Genomic DNA, 13,207 nt, shown 5'->3' with positions numbered 1-13,207 from the left:
CCCCCCCCCCCCCCCCCCATGCTGCTCTAGTCTTACCCTCTGGTTTCTCTCTGTGGCTGTATGTGGTGAGGAGGACCTTCTCTCCATCATCAGTATTTATTCTTCTGCTCCATTTTTGTTTTTCAATTATCTGGCAGAGTCTGTGCTAATTATGCTCAGTTGCCTTCCCTCTCTTTGAGGACTGTTCCAGATAAAAGGGAGAAAAACGATGCTGTAGTTAGTGAAATGTTTTTGGCGTGATTCTCTTTATTTTCAAAGAATGGGTTTGAAAGAGCTATAAATAAAAATAAAGAAAAATAAAACAACAACACAACTTTCTTTTCTCAGAAGGACTCCATGAAGTTGCTTCTGTCTATCCTCAGAATATCTTTAGAGCCACTAAAGATATGGCTCACGTGCCAGAGGGAGGTCGTTCTCTACAGAAGAACAGCGTGGAGCTCAGCAATCCCACCCATGATCTACAGAGCCCCATACATCACATCCCCTTCCAGACATAGCAACTCATATCACTTTCTTCAGAAGTGTGTATTTGCCAGACACAGGAGCCATCCAAGTGACAGAGGAACGCCTGATTTAATGACAGGATTCACAATATTTAATGCCAATCTCAGCAGCTATAAGCCCAGTTACCAACTGGAAAATCTCAGGGTTTAAAACGTACAGTTTCCAGGCTTAAGGTCTGCGGAGGAAAGCATGGAAATATGTCCCCTTGGAACCTGAAAATAATGGAATAATGCAGTTTCAAAACCCACGTAAAACTTGTGACTGCTGGTGTTTTGGTTCTTCCCATGAGCAGTGTGCTGTACGAGCCCAGTTTTTAAGAGCATCCATGAAGTTCTGCACTTTATATTTGTGTGTAATCTCCACCCACACACATGCCAGAGGGGAAGAGCCTTGTTCTCTCTTGTTCTTCCCATGGGATGATTCCCAGTTTCACAGTCAAGGATGAAAAGCAAATTAGCAGGATATTCTATGATTTGCCTTGAAAAAGGTAGTGTGGTGATATCTAAAGCACAGCAGGCCCCCCTTGTTCTTCACAGAGACACTTGGTGGGGTATCTCAGATAGCACAGGGTGGTAATTGTAGAGAAAAGTTAACTTGCTAATAGCAATCACTTTATCTTGTTTGTCAGTGATTAGTTATGTAAATTTGTTCTTCCCTTCAATTCCATACTAGTGCATCAAGGTGACATGCCACATGTGCATAATTACTGCCAGTGTTATTTCCAGACCTTGATCTACAAAATGCAAAGTGCCACTTATTAGAAAGTCCACACAATCAAAGAGGCTTCTTTCATTTCTCTACATATGTTTGCTGTTCTCTTTTGATAGGCACAGCATGTAAGAAGCCAGTGGGAAGCAAACACTGTAAGCGCGACATGGCTTCTCCTTTGTTAATTAGCTAAATCAGGTGCATAATGTTGTCTGCGTAACTCCTAGCGAGTCTGGGATATTATTGCTCTTCCAACATAAGGAAATGCTTTATCCAAGTCTGCAAGACAATGAAAATTAAAAAGGAAGATGAAAAATTGTATTTATTTATTGTTTATGCAGCACTATGGAACTGCGCAGGCGAATGATGTGAGACTCAACCCCCGAGGAATTCACAGTCCATGGGCCGGATTCCAGCTGTGTCACTCTTTACTCCCTGCGTCGCCCCTCTGACTCTGGGTCAATTTACAGAAGTAACAGCATCAGGATCTGGCTTTAATTAAAGAAAACTTCAGAGGCTCATGACTAGGATTAAATGAAAATGATTGTTGCTTAACTCATTTAAACTGGAATGGAAAAATTATAATAATAATAATAATAAAAAAGACCCTCATAGCTGCAGCCACGTCCCCTCCCTTGGTATCCAGGCCAGTACCAGACTAGTAATGCCTTGCAGAGCGAGACAGCCAGTTCGGTGCCCACTATGTCTAGCTATATTAAAACTGAGTTGCTAATAACTTAAAATCTCCAATTAGCATGGACATCTCAAGAAATGCATGCCGTCAATATTACTCAGTAATAGGAATGAGGGAGTCCCATCCAGCTCACAGAAAGAGCTGGACCTTGTCCCAAACCAATCCAGTGCTCGCTCTCCAGCCTGTGTCTCATCATCTCTCCAGCTTCGAATTCCAGAATCCATTAGTCAATGGAAGCAGCAGTCCCTTCTCTTCACCCTCTAACAGCCCACGGGAGAGGTCATTCTTGTCCCCAGTGAAGTCTGGCTGGTAGGAACGCAGTCTCTCTGAAGAGCAGTGGGATGAGGGGCCATATGCCAGCAGCAGCAGCAGCAGCAGCAGATGTATTATGCAAGTACCCAAATTTCAACCGGGATCTGCTTGTACAAGTCAAGCAGGAGAAGGCAGCTGAACCCATAGGGATGAGATTGTCTTCTTTGGACTGAGTCCAAGTACACATACAAGCCAGAAAGAGCTTCTTTGGAAACATTACCAAATAGCAGGATGATAAAGCTGGAGCCGCAGGTCGTTGTGGTATTATATGTGGTAGAGAGGAACAGCTTCTGGGGAAGTCCATTCTCATTTAATTTTATGAAATGGTGAATGCACAGAGAATGAGATCAGCACCACACCATATCACAGCATTAAGAGGCAAGAGGCAGGAAACTTGGTGGGGTAGCATTTATTAATACTGTATTACTCTAAACACAAAGGCAGCCCCACAAATAAAGTGACCTTAGTGTAAAAAAGGATAAGCGTAGTGAGAGGGCAGAGCCAGGGAAGGGGTAGTGGGCCTCTTTATGAAAGCACTTGATGTGCTGTGACCTAACCCAGACAGTCTGGCTGTCCTTAGTGCTTTTATTTGCCTTAAAAAAAATGCAGATTCCCTTAAAAAACTGCACATTCCCTAAAAAATTGCACATTTCCTTAGTGCTTTTATTTGCCAAAAAAATCCAAAGAGGAAGCAAAATGCTATTAGACCAAGGAGGCAAGATGAGGCGTGGTGCAGCTCAGTGACCCACCATTAGAGATAGCCCTGCCTGTGAAGGGTCTGAAGGTAAAATATGACAGTGTTTTACTAACACAAGTGTTGCCCGGCTGCTTGGTAAAGTGTCCAGTTTGGTGGAGGGAGAGACAACAGACTTAAATCATAGAATCATAGAATCATAGAATATCCCGAGTTGGAAGGGACCCGTAAGGATCATCAAGTGATCCCTACTTCCTAATGTGTAAATAGAGTGCCAAGCACCCCTTTTCCCCCTTTACCCTGGGGTATGGTTGGGTGATGGCAGCAGGGAGGGCTTTTCTCCTGCCACCCCCAAGCAGCTCTGCAGCAGCCTCAGTGCATCGACTCGATTCTGGGCTACAGCAAGTGTCTGCAGTGCTTGGGGCACAGCCCAGGCAGGGCTCGGCAGCGTCTGGCCATGTGCCCTCCCCACAGACTCTATTTTGGGGACTGCCATAATAAGTGGCTTTACCTACTTCTTGCTCTGTGTGGTGAGCCTCATGCTGAGGGGTTTTGTCAGCCCTAAAGGATCAAGCTGTTCCCCATTTCCTCTGGAGCCGAAAGGCCGGATAATCTGGCCCAGCCTTTGTGATGCTGCTCTTAAATGCGCACGAACCTCACCCACCCCCTAAATTCATGGGGGCCCCAGGGTCCTGATTCTGCTCTCAAGCAAACCTGCTGACTCAATGTGGCATGCTGTTCCTTTGAAGTCAACGCACTGGCTCCAGATTTACATTGGTGTAAGAGGCATGTGGGTACAAACAAAGGGAAAGAGCTGCAAGATGCTCCACAAGACTTTCCTAAGCATCCCAGTGAAAAGAAATCCCATGCTGGGCAAGATTTGGCAGCACTGATGCAAAACGCACAGCTCCCCCCTAGCTCTGCCCTGCTGAGCTGACTGTTCCCAGCAGCAGCCTCTTGCCCAGTGTGCTAATGCTGATGGAGAAAAAAAACGCCCCCGCTCCTCTCCTCCTTAGCTGCCCCGCCAGGAAAGCCCCTCTGCAGAGCAGGGAGCTGGGGGAGGCTGTGCTGTGCTCAATCCAGCCCGGGAGCTGCTGAGGGCTGGGATGTGCAGGGCAGCAGGGCAGGGGACGCGTAGGCAGCTATTGACCCCAGTGCTCTGCCTCTCTCCCTGAGCAGCAGGAGTGGGGGGAATTGAGGGCAAGCAACAAATGAGGCTGAGGCCAAAGGCTCCAGTGAAGGAGTCACCTTCCTCTTGCAGACCAATTCAATTAGAAACATCTTAATGGAGCTCCGTTCAGCGACTCCCACTCAGCCAGGCAGCGCTAAAGGGGTATGCACAACTCCCCGCCGTATTACAAGCAAGGGGGCTTCACCCTGGCTCCCAGCAGGTCTGCAGTCAAAAACATGAGCAGAAAATGAATAAATGGGCTGCAGCCAAAGGGCTGGTTTAATAGCTGATCTGGAGAGACTGCAAACCTCTGCTCCGACCTGGTGCACCTTCTAACCCCAATTCCACTCTGCCTCTGCTAACAGAACTAATTGAAATATCAGGAGACGATCAGAGCCCTGAAGGGTATCAGAGCAAAAAACGCCTCTACTTTTAGATGCTAACTTCTCCTGCCCCTGTGTGCATCATCAGGGAAATACATAAATGTTTGTTTGCTTTAACAAGTGAATGCATTTCCCTGTTTAAAGCCCTACAAAAATACTCCAGCTGGGGTAAGGATTACCTTGGAGAAACTGGATTTTCTGTCTATCGATTACGTTCTTGTGTTTTTCCCAAAGACTCTTATTAGGCCATAATATCAAAGAAAATACTAACCCCTTAAGGTGGTTTGCTAGCAAACAAAGATATACCAGAGCTGAGCAAACTGTCTTGTCCAAACTTTATTCACCCTCCTCTAGACGAATGGTTTTCTTGTTCTCTGCAAAGTGCTCGCAGACACAGTTCCAGTGAAGCTGGCAAGTATTATTAGCAAGTTTTATTATAGCATCTCGCCTTGAATGGCTGCAGTGAAGGAATCCCCACTGGGTGACCCAGGGTGCAGATGAGTACAGAAGCTGTGTGATTCATTGTGCATAGTGCAGCACGAAATACTCGCAGCAAATAATTTGTCTGGGGAAGAACTGAGACTCTTTCTGTCATAGGGGACCTGCGATCCAGCTTACGTTTCCTTGGGTTTGTTGCTGGAATTATACTTTGTGGCCCTGTTTCCCAAACATTTATTTTTAAAGTGTGTGCATGGTGAGGCTACCTAACTTCTCAGCCTCAGGCCTTTAAAGTGAACTGCTTGACTGTAGTGGGGAAGGTAGGTCAGGTAGTGTTATTCCTCCTAGGTAATCAAGTACTTCTAGGGCATGTAGTACATCCAGACCATTCATTCCTGCATAAAAATGAATTTTCAAATGGTTTACTGAGAATATGTAATTTTTTCCCTTTGCTGTGTCTTCAGGAGTGATTTCTAAGTGGGTTGACAGTGTCCCTTCTTTGAAGATGTCCCAGGGGAGAAGCTTTCATCAAACCTGTTGTATTCACTCAGAGTTAAATCCAATAATTTCATTACATAAAATGTGAGGCCCGTTGCGGTAACGTGCTCACTACATTGGTGTATTAGTGGAGAGTGATTGATATCACCTCAGTTTAAAAACATAAGGCCTAGATGTGGGGTAGACAGCAATCTAAACCGTCTTGTCAAAACTGAGGAGCCCCTGAGTACACCAGGGGAGATGTTTAGGCACCCTGTAAATTTTAATGTCAAAGCAGTGGTGTCTACAGGTACCTTCAGAGACAAGGAGCAAGCAAGAAGGATTTTCAAGATCCAGTTTTGAACTTAGAGGTGGTAATTTCAGTGCTAGCTTCTCAGTATGCCTCCAAACATGGCCACAGTAGCTCTTCCAGGGAATGACCAGGAAGCCTGTCCAGAAGTGGCCCTAAAATACAGCTGGAGAAATAAGGGTGGGTAGGAATTGCCAGTGGTAGGGTGAAAAGGAAAATATCAGTGAGTTTAATGAAGAGTTGAGCAAAGAATAAAATCATCCTGGAAAGGAGGGTCTTGCTAATATCCTGCTTCTCACAGAGCTTATCTGGACAAGGTTATTAGAGGCTGGAGAAAAGCAGGTTACTGAGGGGGATGTAGATGTGATTTTCAGTGGACTGGTTCTCATGCTGGATGTGGTCCCTAAGGAGTCACCCAGGCTCTGAGGAGAAGGAGAAGAGGTCCCTGGTACTTCATCTGTATGACTGAGGTTATGGAGTCTGTCCATGTGCTCACAGTCTGGCTTGAAGGAGGAGGGAAGAAGGAATAGTTCCTGGATGTAAACAGGACAAGGCGGTGGTGGTGTTGGGTGGCACTTGTCCATCAAGGGCTACATGTGGCAGAAATAATTTCACTATTTGGAGTCAAAAAGTGAAGAAAAAAATTACTTAGCATAAGACTTCCGTCTTTGTAATGCCTAAATGACACAGGGCTAGATCGGTTGCCTGACACATAAAATAGGAAGGGACAAATCAAGGGCTGAAAAGTAACACTATCCCATCCTAAAGTACATCAGAGCAGCCCCAGGTGCATTGAGAGCTGAGAAACATCCCACCACATGCAACCAATTGTCAGTACCTACAATGTCCTGAAAATACAGCACAGCCAGAGGCGCTCTGGAAACACGGAGCTGGCGGAAGGACCCTTCTCCTAAGATGACCTTAGAAATTTACTACTTGTGTCAACCAAAAGGGTCAAAACTAGAGGGCCTGAAAGGTGCTCCTGAGCAGGTCCTGCATTTCCTTCTGAACACACTGCAATCAAGATGAAAGGACGAGATTCTTGCATTCTCCACAGGAGAGAACAGCAGGATCAATGCCACCCCTGCCAAGTTTCATTCTTTTATGGGTTAACAGTTGTCAAAAGCTGTCTATAATTTCCATGTAGGCAGTTGAGTCATTGCAGCAGTTGTCTTCCTCTTCTATCAGGTAAAAAGCACATAAAATTGGTTACAACTGATTCTGTCTTTCCCTATACTAAAAGTCATTAAAGAAAGGGACCAAGGTGAGAATGACATCCTGAACAAATGGCAGAGAAGAATGCCCAGACAGTCCCTTCCTCTTCTCTGCGACCTCTCTCTACGCTCCTAAGCTTTACTGCAAATACTGCTCTCAGGTTGAAGTGCTCAATTTCCTTCCTAAAATCTCTTGCTTGTGCTAGCAATCAGGGCAATATAAAATGTTCCCTTCAGACCATCTGGAAGCCACAGGAAACATCAATTAACTGCATATATTTGAATCATAAGTACATTAGGCTAGAACTTTCTACATGTTCTAAAAATTAAATCCCATAAAGATTTTAAGCTGTGCAATATGTAATTAAATGGTGGCCCCAGAGTTTGGGGATCAGAATCATGTCCCTGGACCATGCTGTAGGGTTTGCTGCATATCCACATAAGCCAGTCCCTACCAGAAGCGCTGCTGTAAAGTTTTTTTCTCACATAGTGAGCTCCCTGTCTATCTGGCACAACCACATCACAAGCATTTCATTTATAGCCTCCTTTAAATGCAGAGGATTTTATTGGTTGTGTCCAGCAGAGCTGCTGAAAAATGAAGGAAGTGTGCTCCCTACTGTCTAGACAACCCCAAAACAGAACCTGCTAGTTTGAGTCAAGCTCACTGTTCTAAAATGCCACCAACAGTTTAAAACTGAAACCTATTCTTTTCTTTGCATGTCTGCAACAATTCAGGCTGAATGGGCAGGTGGTTACCACAGCCCAGCTCTCAGGTGCAGTAACTCAGCTGCACTCAAGCCCCATGCCTTACAGTACAGCCCTTGGGTGACCTCACGCTGCAGTGAAAAGGTGACAAAGAAAACCTGCTGTTCCCACCCTTTCTATAGGGAACATTGGTTCTAGCTTTAATTCTTGTTTTTGCCTGCTGACCTTGAGCAAGGCACTGTGTCTCATTTTCCCAAAGCGATCAAAACAGGACTTGAATGCTGTTACTAGTGCATGCTATTGCAGCAACTCCTGAAGCTCCATGAGCTGGCTGTACAGAAGCAAAGAGGTTTCCCTGCCAGTGAGAGCAGCACAAGGGCCAAATGCTATTAGTCTGTGGTAGCTGGCATTCCCCTGCTCTCCACAGAGCATTAGCCTCTCTGGAGGTACAGAGCTGGGAGGGAAGGGCTGATTTCTCTATCATCACTTCCCTGGCAAAGCCTTTCAGGGCTCTGACCTGTGCTACTTGGAGAGCGACTACGCTAATAGGAAAAAATTGCACAGAAAGGAGCAGGGATGGCCACTTTCAAGCTGGCATCAAGCCCACTGCTCCATAGGGCATCCAGCAGGTATTAGTACCTCCTTGTAGCTGTGAGAGGCAGGCAGTCCTGCAGCAGCACAGAAACAGCAAGTGCACCACAGCAGAGTGGGGAAGCTGCCAGTTTTCCAGCCGCCTTCTTAGGGAGCTTCAAACAAACAAGAAAAATCGAATGGGGTGGCTGAGGAGCAGCTTCAGGAACCTGAGGGCTCTCTCTTCCATTCTGAGTGATAGCAGAGAGCACCCCTCTTCTGCTACCTAGCCAAGAACAGCACGGGGGCAATTTCACTCACTGGTTTCATTCTCCTGTGATACACCCCTTGAGACATGCTAGCCCAGGGCTTTCAAGTGAATAACTCGTCTTATATTTCAAATAAATGGATAATTAAGGACAGTGGATAAGGAGTTGGCTAAGGGGATGCAGTAATGGCTGATGTTAAGGTGGGAAATATTATCTTAGAGCAGTTGTTAATGGAGATCATCAGAGGTGGTCATAACAATGAAATGATTAATCTTTACATTAATGATCTGAAATAACTATTAAGAAATAACTATTAAGAGCATTATTAACAGCATCTGTCAATGACATGAAGTTAGCAGGCGTCACCTGTGCAGAAAAGATTTAGGGATGCAGACTGAGAAGAAGCAAGTGAATTTGAGGATTGAAATATAGATATAAATATGATGAAATTCAGTGGTACAATGCTCAGGCTGTTGAAATAAGAAACCAATGACAAAACCTTTTTTTAATTAATTTATTTTTTTATTTTTTTATATAAGCTGGGAACTCATCTGCTAGAACTGAGTGATGAAGAGAAAGACCTGTGCATATGAGGTTATTATGGGATGATTATATGCTGCCAATGTGATGTAGCTGCATAAAATGAAAATGTGGTCTTAGGTGCTGTCAGGAGAGATATTAACTATTGTACCAGGTGATGTTAAAGCATCATGCGTGCAGTATACAACAGTCCTTGCTGAAGACAGATGAATAGCACTGGGAAAGACGCAGCAATCAAAGAGAAGGAAAGCCGGTCTTCCACAGAGGGAGGCTCTACGCATTTCCCTTTACATATTCTGGCACAATTAAGGGAATAAGAATCCGTACATAATACAGGGACCCAATACCAAAGATGGAGAGGAGGTGTTTAGGTCTACGCACAATAATGTTTTAAGAGAGAAGGATGCAAAAGAAACAAACAAACAACAACAAAAGTGAAACTGGGAATCAGGAGATCAGAGAGCTGGGAAGGAGCTGAATCTGCAGCCATGAGCCCCTGGCAGCAGTAACAGAAGGTGATGCTGCAGTGCCATCGTCTGTCCCTTCACAGCATTGCAAGACTCAAGCAGGCCGAGTGTTTATGCAAGTAGTTTAAAAAAATAATAAAAAAAAAAATAAATTCACGTGTGCGCTATGTTTTGCATCAAACCAACGTAACAAGTCCTGACTCTTCCGTGACAGCACAGCTGAGAAAGCAGACCGCCCAGGCAGACACGTTAATGCATGCAAAAGTCGCGGAGGGACAACGCACACAGCCTCCTACTGCCACTTGGAATATCCATACAACAGCCTGAATAGAGGAGAGAAATAATGAAATATCTGCAGTCTCCCCAAGCAGAAATCTAGGAAAAGGGGCTGAATAAACCAGACTCATTTCCTAAGTCTAATATCAACTTAAAAAGCATCAAGTCTCTGAGTTCATTGGTTTGCAGTATATCATCACACCACTTAAATGTTACTTTTTTTTTTTTTTTTTTTTTTTTTGATAGTGGGGATAACACGCTGCTTCCTGTACCTTGAATGAATGCTTTTCTGCTGCTCATGCCTTTCTTAGCTACCTTACATGAGGCTCTGTGACACGTTAAAGAAAAACTGCAAACATTTTCACTTGAAGTACATGCTTTGTCTCATTAGTCCTCAATGGTATAGATTTTCTGTCTTGTTTTGTCTGATAATTGTTCCAAAAGGAGAGGGGCTGCCAAGGCTGTAGTGCTGATACAACATCCTTCCAATTCCACACCCTGGATGAAGATTGAAGGTCTGTCTTAAGCTACAAAGTTTAACTCTGACACAATTCGAAAACAGACCTCTCTGTTTTGCATTTGAAAACATTTTGCAATACAGGTTGGTGTTAGGGCCTGCCAGCATCCACAGTGATACTTCCAGCTAGCTCATTAACTGGTCAATTGTCTTTGCAGTGGTTGCTCAATATTGCCATAACCTAAATTACACTAAAGCATAGATGGGTCTACCATCAGACCAACCATTTCCAACAGCCTTTGCACTTATTTATAACATTTTCTTCTTATAAAGTGCCCCATACTCCTCTGTTAAATGCTGCATCATCAGTTTGATAGAAGAAAGCACTGAGAATAAGAAAACTGCCAGTCCAGTCAGTACTACATTTCTGAGAGCCAATCTATATATGATTGATTTTTACAGAGCTCCATGGGATGTGCCAGGTAAGGAGTACAGATCACCTGAGACCCTAGGTACTGGTCATGCTGCACACAATACTGACAGCTCAGTTGAGGACAAAGTAGAGGGATAAGTGAACATGTCCCCTCCATGCAAAAATCATCAGAGGTCTGAGATGTTAAAGATCACAACATCATGCAGGCCCATGCCAGGAAAAGGCTGTTGTCTGAGTTTCTCCTCCTGCAAGAAGCCAATTAGCAGGTGTACTGCACGCAGTGGCAGCGTTCAGAGACATCACCGTGCTTTTGGCACCTCTCACCAACAGCACCTCAGAGTGCCTGGGCCTCACTGCAGCTGGAAAATGCACATTGTTTTTCAGAGCAAGGGTGCTGTCAAGCAGGTTTGAAGGAGAAAGGCTAGACCATTTGTTAAAATTTGCTCTGAATTCATGACTGGGGCTTGGTTTGAAGCCCAAAGCATTTCTAAGTATGGGCAGTGCCTCTGCTTCTGCTTTCCAACCATCCCTGCGGGCTGACACTGCTTCTCCTCACCTCCACAGTCTCTCCTACCCTGTTCACCAGGGCAAGTGCCACCAGCAGCACCCGCATGAGCACCTGGGAAGAATTCAGGTGTCTGTCAGAAAGTCTAATTTAAATCAACAAACCTCCAAACACTCCAGGAACTGGCTGCCTTATGCTGAGAGCACCAAAACTCCGAGTACCTAGCATGTTGACTTTACATATAAACCCACATAAGCACATGCCCAGAATTATTCCAGCCCAAGCTGGGGGGGGGGTCCTATTAAGCTCCCTCAGCTCCTGGGCCTTTCTCAGCCCCAAAGAGACTCTGAAACTACAGCTCCCACTTTCCAGGAAGACATTTTGAATGACAGGCCATGTGGAAAATAGGCTCTTGTCCAGCCCCTTAACAGAGTGTGTGAGAGGAAACAGGCTGCAGCCAGGGTGAGGAGGGATTCCCACGTCCTGCAACATGGCTGCTGAAAGACTCTTTACCCTTGGCAGTGGGTAATAATATTGCAGTCCTCATGCTGAAGCTCTTCAAACCCTGCAGACCACAGCGGGCAGCACACAGCTCTATGTTTGTTTGCCCACCATGAGGAGAGGGGAGAGCAGCCTGGGCTGATGGGCAGGCTGGATGTCTCCAGAAGCACGCGTCTCCCTTAGATATTAATTAAAAATTGCCTCCTGTGCCGTACACCACGGATAATTACCCTTAATTTCTTGTGTTTATGCAAAAGGGAAATCTTTGGTGCCTGGTTATCTGCCAAGAGTCTCATTACTGCAAAGGGCTGTGGCCCCTCATGTTTGCTGGGGAGTGATGGTGGGTGGTGAGGACCCTGGCACAACATGGCCGTATACTTCAGGGGGTTCCTGGGCAGACAAGATGGCTGCCGGCCCCGCACCCTCCCCTTTCCCCATGGTTGTCACTGCCTGTGGGGACCTGGGCCCCTGAATTGCCCTGCCACTAACCCTGAGGTCTCCCTAAGGTGGTGGCCCTGGTAAGGAGTCAGGGCTTGCCCACCTCTGCCAGGAGCCATCAGTGGCTTTGTTCTCAGTCAGAGAGGACTTTTCTCCAGAGTGCCAAAACTTAAGTGTTTGGCAGAAATTTTCACAGGTCAGCATCCCCCTCGTGTCAGGTACACACAGATCATTTCTGAGGCAAACAGCTCAAGACTCACTCTGCAGATGGGAGCATTTGAGGAGACGGAAGCTGTGGCTTTGTGCTGGCAATGAAGGATGATGACGTTGAGGCTTTCATGCACTTATGGGCAATTTAGGTCATGAGATACCATAAGCAAAATGTGTAAACCTTGAATTGTGCTTTGGCCATGAGAATGGATCAGCAAACAGAAAGCCAGAGGTGTTCTACTGGTACTTTTCTCTAGCTTAGTTTCTCTGCGAGGGCTAGAACCACCAGCTGTTAATAAACTGCTGGCTGACCTGAATGGTATCTACAGTAAGTGAAGCCTACACAGGATCACATGCTGCTTTCCTGTGAACTCAGTCTACCCAAAGCTTCCCCTGAAAATGGACTGTGGTGAAGGAAAGCTACCGAGCAACAGTGCATATATGTTCTCTGATGGTTATTATCTATATCTATGGTTATTAGCTATAATATTGTAGACTGTGCGGAATTTATCCACCAGCAGCACGGATATGAACAGCTGCATTTTACTAATTTTGCTGTCATCACTGAAGAAGAGTGGGGAGGAACAGTCATTTTTCAGTTTAAATTTCTGTACTTCACACCTTGTGGAAATAAATCTTCATGTAAATAAATCTATTTGGAGCTTAACAGTTCTTTTTTCTTGCTTTCTGGTTCTTACAGGACACATGCCTCTAGACTAATTAAATAGCCATACCAGAAAAAAAGAAAAGAAAAAAGAAAAGAGAAAAGAAAAGAAAAGAAAAGAAAACAAGAAAAGAAAAGAAAAGAAAAGAAAAGAAAAGAAAAGAAAAGAAAAGAAAAGAAAAGAAAAGAAAAGAAAAGAAAAGAAAAGAAAAAAGAAAGAAAAGAAAGAAAAGAAAAGAAAAGAAAAGAAAAAAGAAAAGAAAAGAA

This window comes from Oxyura jamaicensis, chromosome 5 (genome assembly GCF_011077185.1).
Source record: "Oxyura jamaicensis isolate SHBP4307 breed ruddy duck chromosome 5, BPBGC_Ojam_1.0, whole genome shotgun sequence".
Taxonomy (NCBI): domain Eukaryota; kingdom Metazoa; phylum Chordata; class Aves; order Anseriformes; family Anatidae; genus Oxyura; species Oxyura jamaicensis.
The sequence above is the reverse complement of the archived record's forward strand: the minus strand, read 5'-3'. Positions refer to the sequence as shown.